The sequence below is a fragment of the Orcinus orca genome, chromosome 5 (assembly GCF_937001465.1).
Source record: "Orcinus orca chromosome 5, mOrcOrc1.1, whole genome shotgun sequence".
In the NCBI taxonomy this organism is placed as follows: Eukaryota; Metazoa; Chordata; class Mammalia; order Artiodactyla; family Delphinidae; genus Orcinus; species Orcinus orca.
Window position 1 is genome coordinate 10525282 of NC_064563.1, and position 21325 is coordinate 10546606.

Genomic DNA, 21325 nt, shown 5'->3' on the forward strand with positions numbered 1-21325 from the left:
TACAAGGACTCAAGGAACTTAATTATTTACAAAGGTTGGAAACATAGTTTCTCTACTTTCCTCTGTAAAAAAAGAAAAAGAAAGAAAAAGAAAATGTAAAGGGAATTCACTAAGAATGTCCTCAATTCCAAGGTAACAGGATAGAGGGAAATTTGCAAGAACAAAATGCCAAAAACAAAGAAAAAAAAAAAAAGGCTTGTACTTAAGTCCAGAAAGAATATGGTATTAAATAAGTTTTAGTGGGATTCCTTTACAAAGACAGGGGTAAATTTACAATACAAACTACTATGCAAGTTCAGATTGCTAATATATGTGTACTGTACATATGCATATGTGTCTTTATACAAATACTATATATTTTAAGGAGATAAGCATTACAAAGGAAAGTAATTATGGGGTGGCACAATTGCAGATTCAACCAGACTTACAGAGATTTCCTGTTCTAAAATTTCCTGTGTTCCATAGCCCTTCCATGTAATTTTCAACGTTTTGAGTCCCCATCGGCAGTACAGACTAAACACTAAAACAATCTAGAATGATATTCAGGTGAAACTTACAGGAAGTAAATCCGATCTTGAGATCTCAAAACACAACTTAAAATACAGTATATTGACACTCAGTCAAACCAAGGAACCTCTGAAGAATACCTTCAGGGAAGGAAACCAAAGAGACACTGAAAATTCCTATTACCCCAGCCACCAGGTACCAAACCCACACCAAACTCACAATGGACTCTGAGATTTTCAATCTATGTTGTATATTGTTACAGAAATAAGTATTTATTAAATGCTTATCATACTCTGCAATTTATTTTGAAACATGAAATGAAACAGAAATGTAAGGCTTGGTCCTTTTTTCCAAGAAGTTAATACTAAGCTTGCCTTGTTCACAGCTGAATCCCCAGGACTGAGCACTGTCTTTGGTATTTAATAGATGCTCAGTAAACTGGGGGGGTTATAAGGGACAATGTCAGCTGTTTATGGAGAACCTACTGAGGGATAGGCTTTTTGGGTACATTCTTGCATTTAATCTTCATGAAGACCCTGTGAAGTAGGTAGCTTAATCCCTATTTAATGGAGGCACAAAGATGCTAAGTACATCATGTAAGGGCACACAGTGTGTAACTAGCAGAGACAGTGCACAAGCCCAGACCTATGCACTTCCCTCGAAGCCACAATGTGTCCTATAATCTAGTTGTGAAAACGAGATAAATGCATGTAAAACAACAGTAAGTTATGCAAAATACTTTTAAGCTAGGGGATATGGCCTAGACGTCACATGTTAGATTCTAAGATAATGAAGCCCAGAGTGATTAGGAACATCTTAGAAATGGGACCATGGAAAAGGCCTTGAACAATGAGAGGATTGGAGGGAAAGGTCACCCCAAACCAGCTGTGTGGTGAGCTCGTGGAAAAGGTTAATAGCTGTCAGATCAGGCTGGGAACAACTGAATTAGGGTTGAAAAGAGCCACTGGTATAGTAAACTGGTTTGTATATCTCCTTCATGATAATCCCTTTGTGATGGGAAGAGGGAAAATGTTTAAAAACACTGACTCAGACTTTTGGAGGCAAAGTTGATATAACTCACAATAAGGAGAAGGCAAAGTTTTATACTGTTACTTTCCACTTCTGCCTAAGATTTCAGCTGACCCACGTCAAAGAAGGAGTGGTAATGTCAAAATTCATAGTAGTGTTTGGGGCTGCTAAAACTATGCTGTCCAAGACAGTAGGCACTGGTCGTGTAAGGCTATGGAGCATGTGAAATGTGGTTGGACCAAATGGAGGTGTGCTGTAAGTGTAAAATATGCACCAATTTTGAAGACTTGGTATGAAAAAAAGAATACAAAATATTCCATTATTTTTATACTGGTTGCATGTTGATAGTATTTTGGATGTATTGGGATAACTACAATATATTGTGATGATTAACTTCACTTGTTTCTTTTTAGTTTTTTAAGGTGACTACCAGAAAATTTTAAATTGTGTATATGGCTTGCATTATATTACTATTAGTCATGTATTAGTTTCCAGGGCTGCCATAATGAAGTACAGCAGACAGGGTGGCTTAACAGCAGAAATTTTGGAGGCTGGAAGTTCAAGATCAAGGTGTCAGGATTGGTTTCTTCTGAGGCCTCTCCCCTTGGCAGGAAGATGGCTATCTTCTCTCTGTGTCGTCACGTGGTCTTCTCTGTCTGTTTGTGTCTGTGTCCCGACTTCCTCTTCTTATAAGGACAGCAGCCATATGGATTAAGGTCTACACTAATGACCTCATTTAACCTTAATTACCTCTTTAAATACTCTGTCTCCAAATACAGTCATCCCTTGGGGAATTAGTTCCAAAATACCAAAATCCATGGATGCTCAAGTCCCTTATATAAAATGACATAGTATTTGCATATATCCTATGCACATCCTCCCATATACTTTAAACCAACTTTAGATAACTTGTAATACTTAATACAATGTAAATTCTACGTAAATAGTAAACACAATGTGACTTCTATGTAAATAGTAGCCAGCACAGCAAATTCAAGTTTGGTTTTTGGGAACTTTCTGGAATTTTTCTTTTTCCAAATTTATTTGATCCACAGTTGGATGAAGCCACGGATGCAGACCAGCAAATGTGAAGGGCAGACTGTCCAGTCACATTCTGAGGTACTGGGGATTAGAACTTTAACACAGGCATTTGGGGGAGAAACAATTCAGCCTATAACAGGTCAACTCCATGCTAAAAGAGGAGGGCTGGAGAAGATGTTCTTTGCTTGAACAGGATACATTCTGAAGTGTTTTTAATGTGCCTTAATGTGGATCCAAAGCAAAAATCAAGAAGGAGCAGAATTCTTTAGTAAGTTGAACAAAATGTGGAGGGCAAAGCAGAGAAAGAGGAAAAAAGATAGATGGAGTGAGTCAGGGACAGAGGAGGAGGAGCGGGGAAGATGGCCAACAACGTCACTGGAGTGATATATATATATATATATATATATATATTAAGGAAGTTGCCAGTGATAAGATCTGTGTGGCAAGAACTCCAGGGAAATTTAAAGAACAGGAATGTCATCTAATATTTAATTTAGTGTGTCTGCTTTCCCAGGACTGCTGTCAGGAAGCCTTTTTAGGACTAGCAGGACTATAGCAACTGCTGTAGCAGCCAAAGCAGCAAAACAGACCAAAACCAAAGCCAAAGGGATGCTGTACAACAGAGTTAGAAGACCAGCCACAGAAGGCAAGATGTGAAGGAAATCAAGACTCCAGTTAGTAAAGGAATGGGAGACCACTGGTGACTAGAAGAAAGGTGAGTCCACTGGAACTCTCCAGAGACATTGGGATGGAGCTTGTGAGGGGAGTGAGTTCATGGTCTGCTAACTTACATGGAACGGGGGCTCAAACCCTCTTATTTTACTATTAAAGAGGGCATAAGGCCACAAGGCTGGAGTATTTGGGGATGCCCTGATTTGAGTCCTACCTGAGTAAACTTTACCATAGGTTTGTAAATGGTTTTCTATATCCCCTCATTTATATACATCATCTCACCTGATTTTCAGCACAAACGTGAAGTGGAGAACTACACTGCACCACTTACCATTCCCATTTTATGGATGAGAAAATTGAGGCTCATAGGATTTGCATGATTTGGGAACTAAAACACCAGACATATCCAGTACTGTTTCAGCTCTGCCACAGCCCTCTTCCATCCTGACCCCAAACAACACACACACACACACACACACACACACACCTTTACATGTGTGGACTGGACTCCCAAAACTCAGGCTTACATTAGAATCTCTCACTATCCACTCTTTCCCCTTATAAATTACCATATTATCCAATTCTAAACACTTCCAGTGGAGTAACAAAATGCATGCCAGGAAATTGTCCAGGAAATTCATGTCAAATTGAAAAATATGTTTAAAAAAGACCAGCTACATGTGACTTACAGGTGATTTGAGCAGAGCCATGGCTTCAACTGGGTGAATTATCTCAGCACCTCATATCTGTTGTCTTTTTTGTGAGAATTTTTCCCAGATTTGAAGAAAGAAGATTAATTGGTTTAAAGTGTGTCAAGAAGTAGAGAGGTTATCTTAAACTTTTTCTTCCTCTATCAGCATGAAAATGAAAATGTATGAAATGGGGGAAGGGGAACTTTTATACAGTGAGAGACAAAAAAAATTTAGTAAGTATAGCTTTTGATTTTTATTTATGTACATCATGTTCTCCCCAATATGACTCACCCATAAATCTCTCCCTGTTCCAAGGAATGGTGCTACAAAGTATATGTGGAGATGATGTAGCAAACTAACTTATTTTTACTTTTTTTTATGGTTGTTTGATTTTCTTCATTGGGTTGTTTTTGTTTTTTTTTTTAATTTGTAACTTACACATGATCACAAGTATAGTGTGCTGACACTATTTTCAGAACAATCATAACCAAAGAAATGCTTATAATACACATTTTTTCTCACTGGCCAAGTTAGCCAAATGTTCAGTGATTTGGTTGAAGAGAAAAGTTTTAGAAAAATTCTACAAAAACACCCAGTCACATGTTTCCTTCTAGACCAAAGGCAGTTTCCACAGGTCTCCAGAAGAAAAGTGTGGGGCACCTCTGAAGATTTCCCTTCATCTCTCTCTAGTTCTTGCTATTCAAACTGTGATCACAGGCCAGCAGCATCAGCATCATGCAGGAGCTTGTTATAAGTGCAGGTTCCTGGATCACATGAGACCTACTGATTCCAAACTGGTGCTTTAAAACATCCCCAGCTGCTCCCTATACACGAAATTTTGGGAAGTACTACTCTTGATAGTTCTCAGTTTTAGCACCTAAATTGTAAGCCCCCAACACTACAGTGACATTTAGGGGTTGAAAATCATAGAAAGACTCTTCTGTAAGAACTTCAGAACCCAGATAGCAAATATCTTGACCCACCCCAACGCGGGGTGGAATCATGCCAGTCTGAAAGATAGCATGTCTTCCTACTTCGAGTGATGGTGGAAATTCCACAGCAGGCTCCCAAACTATACTTCAGGGACAGTCCCCATGTAACCAGATGGATTGCCTGGCATTGCAGCCCAAAGCCATAGAAGACTTCCCACCAGCCATTACTGCCTTTGTGGAAAGGAGTGTGAGAAAGTTGTGGAGGTCTCGGAAGAGAGACAGGAGAGAGGGGGCATAGAAACAGAAAGAGAGAGAGCAGCTTGGGTGCCCTGGGCAGCCAAGGATGGATCATAACCCATCAGAAAGGGGAGACCAGGACAAAGCAAGAGGGGTGAAGATGCCTTTCTGAGGTTAATGGAACCACACAGGGACCCCCACTCCCCGGCCCAAGTCTGACAACATCAGGTCTTGAAGAATAGACAGGTTTCTTGGCTTTCCTAGAGGAGTCACCAGCCCATCTTGCAAAATCCTGCCATTTTCTGACAGCTTTTAGGGCCAAAGGACTTGCCCTCAGGCCATGAGTCCCATCAACATTTACCCACCAATTCCAAAGTGGCAATTGGGAAAGGAAAAGATCCAATTGCCTGTAACCAATGAATTTGGTAAAGTAGCAGGATACAAAATGAATGCACAGAAATCTCTGGCATTCCTATACACTAATGATGAAAAATCTGAAAGTGAAATTAAGAAAATACTCCCATTTACCATTGCAACAAAAAGAATAAAATACCTAGGAATAAACCTACCTAAGGAGACAAAAGATCTATATGCAGAAAATTATAAGGCACTGATGAAAGAAATTAAAGATGATACAAATAGATGGAGAGATATACCATGTTCTTGGATTGGAAGAATCAACATTGTGAAAATGACTATACTATCTAAAGCAGTCTACAGATTCAATGCAATCCCTATCAAACTACCACTGGCATTTTTCACAGAACTAGAATAAAAAAATTCACAATTTGTATGGAAACACAAAAGACCCCGAATAGCCAAAGAAGTCTTGAGAAAGAAAAATGGAGCTAGAGGAATCAGGCTCCCAGACCTCAGACTATACTACAAAGCTACAGTAATCAAGACAGTATGGTACTGACACAAAAACAGAAATATAGATCAATGGAACAGGATAGAAAGCCCAGAGATAAAACCATGCAAATATGGTCACCTTATCTTTGATAAAGGAGGCACGAGTATACAGTGGAGAAAAGAGAGCCTCTTCAATAAGTGGTGCTGGGAAAACTGGACAGCTACATGTAAAAGAATGAAATTAGATCACTCTCTAACACCATACAAAAAAATAAACTCAAAGTGGATTAAAGACCTAAATATAAGGCCAGACACTATCAAACTCTTAGAGGAAAACATAGGCAGAACACTTTATGACATACATCATAGCAAGATCCTTTTGACCCACCTCCTAAAGAAATGGAAATTAAAACAAAAATAAGCAAATGAGACCTAATGAAACTTAAAAGCTTTTGCACAGCAAAGGAAACCATAAACAAGATGAAAAGATAACCCTCAGTATGGGAGAAAATACTTGCAAATGAAGCAACTGACAAAGGATTAATCTCCAAAATTTACAAGCAGCCCATGCAGCTCAATATCAAAAACACAAACAACCCAACCCAAAAATGGGCAGAAGAACTAAAGAGACATTTCTCCAAAGAAGATATACAGATAGCCAGAAAACACATGAAAGGACGCTAAACATCAGTAATCATTAGAGAAATGCAAATCAAAACTACAATGAGGTATCACCTCACACCAGTTAGAATGGCCATCATCAAAAAATCTACAAAGAATAAATGCTGGAGAGGGTGTGGAGAAAATGGAACCCTCTTGCACTGTTGGTGGGAATGTAAATTGATACAGCCACTATGGAGAACAGTATGGAGGTTCCTTAAAAAACTAAAACTAGAACTACCATACGACCCAGCAATCCCACTACTGGGCATATACCCTGAGAAAACCATAATTCAAAAAGAGTGATGTACCACAATGTTCATTGCAGCTCTATTTACAATAGCCAGGACATGGAAGCAACCTAAGTGTCTATCAACAGATGAATGGATAAAGAAGATGTGGCATATATATACAATGAAATATTACTCAGCCGTAAAAGGAAATGAAATTGAGTTATTTGTAGTGAGGTGGATGGACCTAGAGCCTGTCATACAGAGTGAAGTAAGTCAGAAAGAGAAAAACAAAAACCGTATGCTACCACATATATATGGAATCTTAAAAAAAAAAAAAAAGAAAATTGGTGGTGAAGAGCCTAGAGGCAAGACAGGAAATAAGACGCAGACCTACTAGAGAATGGACTTGAGGACACAGGGAGGGGGAAGGGTAAGCTGGGACAAAGTGAGAGAGTGGTAGTTTATATATGGACATATATACACTACCAACTGTAAAATAGATAGCTAGTGGGAAGCAGCCCACAGGGAGATCAACTCGGTGCTTTGTGACCACCTAGAGGGTGGGATACGGAGGGTGGGAGGGAGGGAGATGCAAGAGGGAAGAGATATGGGGATATATGTATATGTATAACTGATTCACTTTCTTATAAAGCAGAAACCAACAAACCATTGTAAAGCAATTATACTCCAATAAAAATGTTAAAAAAAGATCCAATTGCCTGATCTAGTTCAAAAATAATAATCTAAAGGTCTTTAACCTGTTACCAAGGTACTTATAAACCCAGAGTTTGCCATTATTGGAAGAAATGATGCTGGGCCAGAACTGAGACTACAGATTGATTGATTATTTTAATTTAATATTTGTTCATGGGGAGGCTGGCTTCTATACTGTGGTGACACCTGCGAGTGCCATAATAGTTACAAGTCCTGTTGGAGTAGCTTTATGGAAAAGGCTTATTTCTACTATAAATACTGGTTGGTGTGAGTGGTTAATATCCCAAGTTTCCTGTTATACTGAGCTCAGTCATGTCTGGCCCATATTGTTAATTCACACAAATCTGTTTGTGTGCACACACACACACACACACACACATAAATAAATGTTCGGCCAAAATAACATCACTAATTAAGTTGTGGAGGAAATATCCAACTTAATTCTTAATCACTAACTTCAGATCAAGAATCTGAACAAACAAGTTGCTTAATGCTCATGTTTTGAACCTAACTCAGTTCTAAAATCTCAATTATAAAAACTATATTGTAAAAGTGTATACATTTGATTGATACAAAACTATTTATCTCAAACAACTCAGCACATAGATTTCCATTTACTCAAGGACAATGAAAGAATATTATTACAGAGTTCACTGTTCAATCAGTCAAGAAATAATTGTTAAGCACTTACTATGCATGCTTTACTTATTCATATGAATGTGTGAATTACCATTCATACTCGGAATTCCCAAACTCAAGTACATACTGAACAATATTTATATATACTACTCAACAGTAGTAGTAAGTGTAGATTCTATTTCCCTAGACCAATAGCTTGAAATGGGTTTCGCCTTTGGAAGGGAGGGTTTCCATCCCCTAGAGCAATCTAGGGGTTGAGAACACAGGCATGAAGTAAGATACCTGTGGATCCCAGCCCCTTTCTTGATATCAGCCTCTTTCCAGCTGTGTGACCATGAGCTGCTTGATTAACCTCTCTATATTTCATATAACTCATTATCAAACAAGAGGAATAATAGCATTTATCATAGTTGTTGTTGTAAAGATTAAATGAGATAACGGATATCTCCAGGGCAGGGGTAGGGAAAGTACAAAATGACCCTGCAATATCTTGTTATTCCAGAAAATACTGACTTGCTTAAAGAATGATGGATACATGTTATGGTAGGCAGAATAATGGTCCCCCAAAGATGTCCATATCCTAATCCTCCAACCTCTGTATATGTTATCATACATGGCAAAGGATAATATAAGGTTGCAGATGGAATTGAGACTGTTACTCAACTGACTTTAAGAAGTTTATCCCGGATTATCCAGGTGGGCTCAATGTTATGTAAAACATCTCTGAAAGTGGAAGAAGGAGGCAAAATAGGGATCAGAGTCAGACAGAGACTTGGAGACGCTAGTTTTTTGGCTGTGAAGATGGATGAATGGGGCCACAAGCCAAAGGATGTGGGCAGCCTCCAGAAGCTGGAAAAGGCAAGGAAATGGAAGGTAGTACCTCCAGAAAGTACTAGTACCTTCAGAAGGTAGTCCTGCAATACCCTCATTTTGGCCCAATAAGGCCAATTTCAAAACTCTGAACTTCATAACTATAACAGGATAAATTTGTGTTGTTTAAGCCATTAAGTTTGTGGTAATACAGCAATAGGAAACTAATGGATATGTCAATAAAACAGGATCCAGTTTGCTTTTACACTTAGAGCGAGAATGATAAAGCAACTGTTTATCATTCTGGGTGATTCTGGGGAATCTGGGTGAAGAGAATAAGGAAACTCTATTACTGAATGCAGTTTTCACAATATGTCTGAAATTATGTCAAAAGTAAGTTTTAAAAAAGAGAAAAAATATTTGCATAAGGAGGAATCAGATCTCTAGCATTCCTCCCATACTCCATTTAGCCAGACAACTAACTGTCCCTCTCTGACCTCAGAAAGAGATTGGAGTTTCAGTCTTTTAAGTGGCTCTGACTTGGGATCACTAGGCATACAGAGGGAGGAGGAGAGTCCTGGTACTGGAGACTAGAGTTTAGGATAAAGTCTACCTCTCCACGACCAAGTCCTTGGAACCTGACTATGTCAAGTTACATGATAAAGAGAAATTGAAGTTGCTAACTAGCCAACCCTAAAATAGAGAGATTATTCTGGACTATCCATGTGGGCCCAATGTCATTACAAGGATCCTTAAAAGAAGAGAACAGAGGCGAAGAGGAAAGTCAGAGGGAAACGTGACTATGAAAGCAGGTAAGGGATATCAAGGGCTCAACCTGCGATTGTTGGCTTTGAAGATGGAGGAGGGGTCATGACCTAGAGAATGCAGGCAGCCTCTAGAAACTGGAAAAGCCAAAAAAACAGATTCTCCTCTAGAGCTTCCAGAGGGGAAGGCAGCCCTGTCAACACAATGACTATAGCCCAGTGAGACCCATGTTGGACTTCTATCTGCAGAGTTGTAAGGTAATATCTTTGTGTTGTCTTATGACTTGCATTTGTGGTAATTTGTTAGGGTAGCAATAGAAAACAAATACATACAGAGCTTCAAATTGGCTTTATATAGTCTTCATCTTAAATGTAAATCTACACCCCAAAATCACCAAACATTTGAGAAGTGCTTCTAATATGAAGGACAAAAATGGAAACAAACAAACAACAGAAGACATTTGAGAAGTGCTTCTAACGTGAAGGAGAAAGATGGGAACAAACAAATAACGAAGAAACACAAACAATGAGGAAGGCAATACTGTTTCCAGAAAAATAAGTGGAGGTATTAACAGCCATGAAATAAGGGCAGGGTGCTATTTATTAATTGCATTTATCTGATAGTTACACAGAACTATCTATGCCAGGCAATACAAAACACTAAGTGCTCTACAAATATTAAACCATTTAATCATCGTAACAACCTTATGAGGTAGGTTCTGTTATCTTTATTTTACAGATGAGAAAACAGGCACAGAGAGGTTTAGTAATTTGACCAAGGTCATACAGCAGAGCTGGGTTATGAACATAGGTAGTTTGATTCCAGAGCCCACACAAGAATATTTGGGAATCAAAAATATAATAGTAGAAACTGAAAAAAAGTACTGAAAAGGTTGAAATATATAGTTGAGGCAATATTTTAGGAAGGAGAAAAATATATAAAGAGGTCAAAACTAGGAAAAAAGATGTAAGAAATCCAGGAAGTTCAATATCCAATAATTTCAGAAAATGAGAACAGAGAAGAGAAATGGAAAGAAATTATTAAAGAAACCATTGGACTCTGTGGCAAGAATTTGAATTTTTTTACTCTTGTAATTTGGTATCACTGTTATGTTGAGCATGAAAGTATGCTAAAGTATGTTTCTTACCTCACTGGTGATAGTAGTTGCTAATGCTATTTTCTTACTGATATACAACCTGCTTAATGTTTCAGATTTTGCCTAAAATAATAAACACATTACCCAAAAAGAAACCATTGGAGAACTTTTTCAGAATAGCAAGATATGAATTTCCAGATTGAAAGGGACTATAGAGTATCCAGCACAATAAATTTAAAAAATTGTTATTTAGTGCTATGGACTATTACTGTCCTAAAATTCATTTGTTGGAACCTATTTCCCCAGTGTATTTGTATATAGGGTCTTTGGGAGGTGATGAGGTCATGAGGATGGACTCCTCATGCATGGGATTAATGCTCTTATAAATGGGACCCCAGAGAGCTCCCTCACCCTTCCACCTGTGAGAACACAGTAAGAAGGCAGCTCTCTGTCTATGAATCAGAAAGTGGGCTCTCACCAGACACAGAATCTGCTGGAGACTTGATCATGGACTTAACTTCCAGAACTGTGAGAAATAAATTTCTGTTGTTTATAAACTAACCAGTGTACAATATCTTGTTACAGCAGCCCAAACAGCCTAGGAAGTCAGACCACACTGAAATTTCAAGATAGCACATAAAAAGAGGTCCTAGGGCTTCCCTGGTGGCGCAGTGGTTGAGAGTCCGCCTGCCGATGCAGGGGACGCGGGTTCGTGCCCCGGTGCGGGAGGATCCCACATGCCGCGAAGCGCCTGGGCCCGTGGGCCATGGCCGCTGAGCCTGCGCATCCGGAGCCTGTGCTCCTCAACGGGAGAGGCCACAGCGGTGAGAGGCCCACGTACCGCAAAAAAAAAAAAAAAAAAAAAAAAAAAAAGAGGTCCTAAAAGCTTTCTGAAGGGAAATAAAATGATCCTATTCAAGGGACTGGCAACAATAGTGACATTGGATTTCTTAATGGCACCACCGAAAGCTAGAAGAAAATAAAGCAATGATGTCAAAACCTCAAGGGAAAATGAGTCTCATACTAGAATTCTATACCCAGCCAAACTACTAGTCAAGTATGACATAGGATAAAGACATCTTAAGATATACAAGGTCTCAAAAACTTTACCTCTCATGCATCCTTTCTCAGGAAGCACATTAGTATGTTACCCAACAAAACAAAGAAATAAAACCAAAAAAGAAAAACGTGGGGACCAAGAAATGAGCAATTCCAAAGGTGATGGTGAAATGAGGGCTCCAATGATAGCTATGCAGTGACTCATCCATACATGAACAGGAGGACTGAGGGCTCTAGTCTCCAGAGGAACAAAAAATAAGAGTAACTCATACCTGTTTCATTGAACTGGAAAGAGTGTTACAGCATTTAGAGCTTGAAGAAAGAATTAGTGATAGCTCTGTAGAAAGCTAAGTTTTTTAAAATGTGAAGAAATTATTAACTCCAAGAAAAATCAAAGGTGCCATAAAAATTTCATCTGTAGTATTTATAAGGTCATAATAAAGCAAATGCTGAAATTGAATTTTTCAAAATCTTTGACATAACTATAATGAAATGAGGGGGAGTTGGGAAAGATGCCATTGGTAAGCTGAATCCTCATCCTCCAAGGTAGGAAGTCAGCAAATAATATTTAAAATGGAAAATTTGAGATATAGAAATATAAGCTTGTTTTAAAATATGGAGGTAAATAGCAGAAGAAACAACTAAAATAGTTGAAAGTGGTTGTCTCTGGGGAGGGGGACTTCAAAGATGGGGGAGAGGGTGGAACAAGAAAATAGTATTTCATTATAAGCTTTGTAGTACCATTTTTCTTCTTTTTTCTCTTCTTTTTCCCATTCTTTCAATTTATTATACTATGTACAAACATCATTTGGATAAAAATTACACATAAATCCCTTGAACAGGATTTAGCACATAGTATGTGCTCAATGAATATTGGATGTGGTGTTGATGCTGCTGTGACCTTTGTTAAAGTTGCAACACTAAAAGGAGAACCAATCTACATTCTACACAACAGCCCTCATGTAAATTATTTCATACCTTTCTATTTCTCCACTCAAAGATAAAAATTCTTAGTGACTCAAACTCACTAAGCATAATACTCTCTAGGACCATCCACATTGTTGCAAATGGCAGAACTTCATTGTTTTTTATGGCTAAGGAGTATTCCATTGTGTGTGTGTGTGTGTGTGTGTGTGTGTGTGTGTGTGTGTATATATACATACACACACACACAGAGCACATCTCCTTTCATCTGTTGATGGACATTTAGGTTGTTCCCATATCTTGGCTATTGTTTTGTTTTTAATGTTTTAATTTTATTGGAGTATAGTTGATTTACAATGTTGTGTTAGTTTCAGGTGTACAGCAAAATGAGTCAGTGATTCAAAGTGTATACATATACACATATTCATTTTTTTTTATTCTTTAATCATATAGGTTATCAGAATATTGGGTAGAGTTCCCTGTGCTATACTGTAGGTCCTTGCTGGTTATCTATCTTATATATAATGGTGTGAGTGTATTCATCCCAAGCTCCTGATTTATCCCTCCCATTGGCTATTGTTAATAATGCTATGAACTTTGGGGTGCATGTATCTTTTTGAATTAGAGTTTTCATCCTTTTCAGATATATGCCCAGGAGTGGGATTGCTGGATCATATGGTGACAGATGCTATACAGTTTTAATTTCTTTTTGTAAAATTAATGTATAGTTATTGTAAAAAAATTACAAAGAATAATTGTCACTTGAAATTCTACTCTTTAGGTAGAGACAATCACGATTAACACTTGGTGAGCCACTCACTATTATGTAGTAGTATATATAATATTTCTGTGCTTGCTGTTATCTATCCATCTACATACAATTATATATAAATTGATTATACTATTTATGCTACTTTATAACCTGCTTTTATCAGTCAATAATATGACATGGCCATGTTTCTATGGCCAATATATGTATATTTATTCAAGAATGCATTGCATAAATATACCATAATTTATATAACCTTAATTTATAATTTATATAACCATAATTTATATAAATTCCCCTTTTGATGGACATTTAAGTTGTCCCCATATTTCAATATTATATGCAACATTGCAATGAGCGTCCTCATTAATACGATATTAAATTCTTGATGTCTGAAACCTCTTTTCACCAAATTCAATATTTGGGGTAGAAAGAATCCATTAGATTCAGAAATGGTCACATCATTGCAAAGCTTCATAAAGTAAAATAATTTGAAATGAGCTGCTGTTAATATAAACCCTAGCTCCTGATCTTGGTGTCTTGAAGTTGAATATAATAAAATGTTTTCTTACATGGTTAGTGTCAATTCACATGAGTCTAAAATTCGGTGTCTAGGCCAGCACAGATGTCCTTTTAATCTTATTATGCTGTTGTCAACCTACAGTACTATGTTTTTAGAACACCTAGAAAATCATTTTCCCATAAATTTCCTTAACATTATAATTTGATAGTTAAATCAGTCATCAATGCTCTGCAGATATAAAATTTAAATATTGAACATAGGGTATAATTCCTACTGCTTGATTTTCAATGTCCACCAACGCAGGGTTGAGTTTGGTAGGAAACAAGAGAAAAATGAAAACTCACATTGTGGTTTGCTCAGTCATCTGGGCAAGCAGACTCTAAAAGTTTCTAGAAATTCTTGCACTATGCTTATCATTCTCCAAAAGCTTATTTCAATAACAAAGAATTTATTAAGGTCGGTCTCTTCCTATCTCTCCCTCCCTGTGTATAATGTTAGCTTCACTGTGTACACAGACATGAGTTTGAGAGTGTGCCTCTGTAGATGGATAGTCTTATGGTCTCTGGATGAAATGCACTAAATACAGAAGGTGTAAGGTGCTATTGGTATGTAAAATAGTATCCTAAAATTGTGAAGCAAATTCTACCCCAGGAACACTAGGCACCAAATGGTAAACAAACATAAACAAATGAGCTTTAAATCATTCATTTCTGTTTCCAAGAATATTAAATCCAAGACTTAAAGGCTTCTTATTTCCTTCCCCCTTTTGGAGGCTGTCCTTCCTTGTCTACATGTCTTGATATATGTTGGCCTTCAAACGTTCTACAGTCATAAAAATCTCAGGGAAACATTTCACCACTTGACAGACTGTTCTGGACTCGGCTAGCTTCGGGAGCCATGGGGTGCCATCCGTTTACTATGACTCCTCGGGTATCTGGAGGGCTCTGTTCCACTACAGGAATGATATCAAGGGCTCTGCAATGAAAGTGCTCACTCTTGGACCTCCCCAAACAACCAATAGTCTCAAGGACCTTCCTGTTTCCAGGAATCTCAATGGGCCCCCTTTTAGATTCTGTCAGCTGTTATTGGGGAATATGAGGACCAGATAAGAAGGCATCCACAGTTGCCCCTCATTAGACCCTTAAGTCATATTCCTCAGGAAACAGTCTCTGACGCAGAGATTTAAGTGCAGGAGATGTATTCGGGTGTGTTTCGGTGGGGAGTCAACATCTATGGCGGAGTGAAGGAAGCAGAATTGGAAAGAGGGGGAGGTCAGACTTGGATGCAATTGTAGCAGAGGCCTCAGCCTACCCCTCAGCGAGCCCCAGAGCTAGGCTGGTTCTTCCAGGGTTGCCCCTGAATTGAAGCAAGGGGACCTGGCCTTTGTACCCTTGCATCAACCAGTCACTGCATATAGGCTGCCCCTGGGAGAGAGTGTAACCTGATGGGAGGGTGCTCTCTTTTGTGACAGCAATTCCTGAATAATGTCTTAACTGTGAGCTACCAGCAGCCACATCCCCCAGCAGCTGGGGGATGAGTGCCTGCATCCTGAGGGGCATTCTGGCAGGGCCCTAAGGCCTCTGCTACACTCTCCCACTCTCAGAAATTCCCTGATGTCCCAGGAAGCCAACTCCATATTCAAAGTTTCAGCCTGAAGAAATGACCACCATCTTTAGACATGGGAGGGGAGTAGGAAGGCAGGTATCACAGAGGGGCCCACAAGGTAAAGGGACCCTCAAATGCAGAGGCTCTGCAACTATGGACACAGTTACTATGAAACCTGTGGCACGAGGTTTTAAAAACCACCCCCAGATTAAGGAGCATCACAGGGTCTGTGGTGAGGCTGCCCTAAATGGGTAGGATTTTCCTTGGGGCCATTAAATGGGAACCTACAACAGGATATCACCAGCATCATTTATACCTGAGGTTTCCTTAAATTTCCATATAGGTGTCCTGTCCATATGCTGGACCCCTCCCCCGATGTCACCAGCAGTACCTATAAACGTCAACAGCTTCCTGCTGCTTTCTTCTTGAAAATGCTCTCTGGACCCTGTATTGTTGAGCAGACTGGAGAAAACAGGGAGTTAATACCCCAGGATAGACCCTCAAATGATGATGAATGGAAGTTGGTGGATAAATATCCCAGCCACCTTCCTCTTGGTGACACAGTTCCAAAGCAGATCCTGCACAGAGGGTCCCTAGTTGTCTACAGTGGCGACCCCTCATTAATACGCCATTTACAGTACCGGCTCTCCTTGTTCCCCTGACTCCCTCGTCCCTCTCTGGTTCCTGGGATTACCTCTCAATAAACAACCTATACTCAAATCTTTGTCTCTACATCCACTTTGGAGGAAACCCAACCTAACTGGATAAATGAAGGATATCTTCATTATTACTGATGAAGTCTCTAAAAGTTAGGTGTAAATATATCCTTGCTGGGCAAAAGCTATTGCCTTCTCCTCACATTCTCCAAAAGTTCTAGAGAGTAAATGCCCTCTGGAGTCATCCCTTTTCTGACCCTTTACATGTGGAAAGGATGGATAGATGGTAAATAGATAGATAGATAGGTAGATACATACATACATACATACATACTTAGATACATAGATACAGATGTCCTGATGTTTTTATGACTATTTTTGCCCCTTGTACAAAACCCTGCAAAATTTGTCTTCAGAAGAGATTCTGGCAGCATAACATCTTTGATTTTGGCTGCCTCCCATCCATTCCCCGTCCTTCTGTTCATAACATTTTGGATTTCCTTTAAGGAAGTACCCCTGCCCACACTCAGTCCCTGTGGACTCAAAAGAGTGGACCCTCCTGAGCCACAGCCTTCCAGTTCCTCCAGAAGCAGGCGATCTGCAGCATCTTCCCCCTGTCTACACCCCACTGCCTCCCCACCCATGGCTTCCTGTTGCATTTAAAATGTAATTCAAACTATTTCCCTGAGTGCTCTAGAATGAATGTCTGTGTGCTCCCCAAATTCATATGTTGAAACCTAACACCCAATGTAATGGCATTAGGAAGTGGGGCCTTTGAGAGGTGATTAGGTCATGCGGGTGGAGTGAGTGAGATTAAAGCTCTTATACAAGGGGCCCCAGAGCCCCCTCACCCCTTCTGCCCCACTGAGAGCTCCCTCACCCCTTCTGCCCCACGGCCATCCATGAACCAGGAAGCGTGTTCTCACCAGACACCAAATCTGCCAGTGCCCTGACCTCAGACTTCCCAGCCTCCAGAACTGTAAGGAATAAATTTCTGTTTCTTGTAAGCCACCCAGTCTATGGTGTTCTCTGCCTTCTCACACCCTTGTCGCCCCGGCTCAGTCTGGCTCTTCTCAGACTTGCCAAGTTCATCCCTGCCTTAGGCTGTTACAGTAGTACTGTACCTGGAAAATTCCTTTCCCAAATCTTTATTCACCATTCCTTCTTTTTATTTATTTACTTACTTACTTATTTTTTCTTGAAGTGCAGTTGATTAACAATGTCTTGCTAGTTTCAGGTGTATAGCACAGTGATTCACTTATACACATATACATTTATTCTTTGTCAGAGTCTTTTCCCGTATAGGTTATTACAAGATATTGAGTATAATTCCCTGTGCTATAGAGTAGGTCCCTGTTGATTATCTATTTTATATAGTAGTGTCTATCTGCCAATCTTAAACTCCTAATTTATCCCTCCCCACCCTTTTCCCTTTGGTAACCATAAGTTTGTTTACTGTGTCTGTGAGTCTCTTTCTGTTTTGTCCATAAGTTCATTTGTACTATTTTTTTAGATTCCATACATAAGCGATATCATATGATATTTGTCTTTTTCAGTCTGACTTCACTTAGTATGAAGGCCCATCCATGCTGCTGTAAATGGCATTATTTCATTCTTTTTTATGGCTAATATTCCATTGTATATAGGTACCACGACTTCTTTATCCATTCATCTGTCGATGGACACTTACGTTGCTTCCACGTCTTTACTATTGTGAACAGTGCTACTGTGAACATTGGGGTGCACGTACCCTTTCAGACCATGTTTTTCTACAGATGTATGCCCAGGAGTGGGATTGCAGGATCGTATGCTAACTCAACTTTTAGTTTTTTAAGGAACCTCCATACTGTTCTCAAACCTAATGTCACCTCCTCAGAGAAGCCTTCCATGACCACTCAACCTAAGGTAGCAAACCACTCAGCCACCAGCATCTAACCCTGTCTGATTTTTTCAAAGCCCAGGAAGCATGAAATTATTTTGTTTATTGATTTACTCTTTTACTGTCTGACGCCTCTGCAATAATATAAGCTCCATGACAGTATGGTATCATTCTTGTTTGCTCTATTATCCTCAGCACCTAGAATAGTACTGAGAACATACAAGATATTCAATAAAAATACTTAATAAGTGCAAGAATGAGATATTTCCTGCTTATATAGCAAAACATAAGCTTTGAGAATAAAATATGAAACATCCAAAATACCTCAGTCATTGTTTTCAAACATCTTAAAATCAAAAGACAAAAGTATTAAGTAAACAGGGCACATCACAATCATTAAGATGACTCTAGGCTATCAGGTTTCAATTGTCACTCTGCATTGTCTAGAGATGTAAGATCTAAGGGTTCTGCTGGTTCCAAACTTCCTTCATACTATGGATTTCATTATCCTGGATTGAGTTATTTGCTGCTTCACAATGTTAAAATAATAACAGGCTAGTTAATAAAAATAATATAATGAGAGCAAAAGCAAGAAGTCAATGTTGCCATTCATTCCCTTTGATTTACAGGGGTCCCCTAGGTGGGGGATTGGAAGGCAGCTGATTTCTGAGTCAGGCAAAGAATTCCATCATAGTTATGGATACTTCAAGTCAAATCAGCAAAATGAGCCATCCAAGGTAACCCATGAAATATGTTTTGCTAGATACTACCAGGCAAGGAGGAGGGAGAAACAGGTGTGCCAGAAAGGATATGTGTTGTTTTTGCAGGACAAAAAAAGAGCAAAGGCTGAAAGATTTAGCCCGTTGGAGCGATAACTTTGTGAGCTTGCAACGATTTATTTGACAGGGAAGAGGAGGACTGACCCCCTCCTCTACAGGATCAGCTCCTTGATTATAAACACTCAATAACATTCAGGTTGAAAATGCGTTTTCTCCCCTTGCCTATACATTTCTGACGCTTGCTTTATTATTTCCTATTAGGAAATGCTATTTAATTCTGTCCACAGCTTGGCGACCTTTGTGTGGCTTCCCCACTTAGGAAATTTACAAGTAAATCACCGAGAAGTATGTACACATACACTTATAAAATATACATGTGCTTGTAAATGAAAATGCACCAAACGGCAAAAAAAAAAAAAAAAAAAAGTGCTACAGGCATTGCAAAAACCGGGCATATGTGCATAAGAGGTGAGAGGCAGGTGTTTGGGAAATCTTCACACCATCCCAATATTTTTCTAATGGTTTCCATTTCCAATGCAAGGGAGAATTTGGAAAACATTAGCCACTGTGGTGTGCTCTGAGCAGTGACATGTAGCTGGCAACGTGGTGGGTGGGATTCCCCCCCCCCTTTTTTTTCCCTCTAACAAAGAAATAGGGTGAGTTTATTAAAGCATAAATGCCATTTTCATCCTGCAATGATAACTGCATGGCTGGGATCCCCGAGGTACAGAGGCAGTCAAAGCAAACAGCTGTGCCACCTCCTTGTAACTGTTGTACGCCCACCACACAGCTCCGAGGGGAGGAGCGGGTCAAAGAGAGCCGTAAAGAGGACGGGGAGGGGTGGGGGACCTCTCTGAGCTTGCTCCCCGCAGCCCAAGGGAAAATCCCGCCCTGCGGAGGGTAGGTATTGTGTGTGCGCGGCTCGGAGCGCTGGGCATTCTCCAGCAGCTCGTCTCCTATAAACCACCTACTGAATTTTTACATTCTCCAGTCACACAGACCAAAACAGCGTTTAGCAAATTAACACAACGCTAAATAAAAGGCCTATCAACCAACCTAGCAGGCAGCGTTTTGGTGATTCTGGGTGGCGGGGTGACGATAACTGCCGTTTGGGTGGCAAGTGGTTGCTTCACCATCCAAGGCTCTTTGCGGAGCTGGGGAAGGATGCGGCACTCTGGCCAAGCTGTTATTAGGTTATCTTTGTGGAGCCTATCGGTTGCTCCATGCCTGCCTGAGTCAACAGAGTGTGTAGGGGTCGGGGGAGGGGAAGCTCCCACAGAAGGAATCTGATCCCTGCTTTGCGACATCTAGGGGCAAAGAGCTCCCCTCTCTTGTCACTCAGCTGCCTAGTCAGACTGCAAGAGGCAGGCAGTGGAGAGAACACCCTCCCTTGGCAAGCCTTCCTCTCTACCTCTTCTGTGATTAAGGGCAGTTCCTAGGAGGACACCTGTTAAGTGCAAAGTGAGAGAAGGGAAAACCTGAGAATATGCCTTTCTTCTGAAACACTGGCCACCGCTTTCCTGGAAAGGCTCCCAAATACACAAGGCTCCAGCCTGATCTGTTCATCCCTTGTGACCAACTCCATGCCTTGTGAGATGCCACTGCAGCCCAGGATCCGGATGAGACAATGTTAAGTGGCCCCAAGTGGGAATTGAACCTACAGTCTGGAACTCAGTGGTAACACGTGCTAATCAACTAAGACCACGCTGACCTAAGACATTAGCCTTGAAGCTCTGTCCTCCACACCACGGATATCACTGACTTTCTTCCGCTCCAGTGTTCTATCCCCATGGCCACCTCCTTCCATCCAGTGGCTCCTCTACAGCTTATCACATATATATGATAGAGTCTCTCCATTTTTAAAAATTGCCTTCATTTCTTCAACACCATTCATTGCAGGCCTTCTCTGTGCCAGGCATTGTTTCAGAGAGATGTGAGTGGTTATATTACATGGGATATATCAAAGGAATAAAATGGTCAAGGATCCCTGCTTCAGAAGAGGTTATATTCTAGCAAGAGAAGACAGACAATGAGCAATAAACACAATGTATTAAATGGTAAATGTGATGCCAGGCAGAGTAAGAAGGAAGCAGGATTACCATATGATCCAGCATTCCCGCTCCTGGGCATATATCCAGAAAAGACGAAAATTCTAATTCAAAAAGATACATGCACCCTCAATGTTCAGAGTGGCACTATTCACAATAACCAAGACATGGAGGCAACCTAAATGTCCATCGAGAGAGGAATGG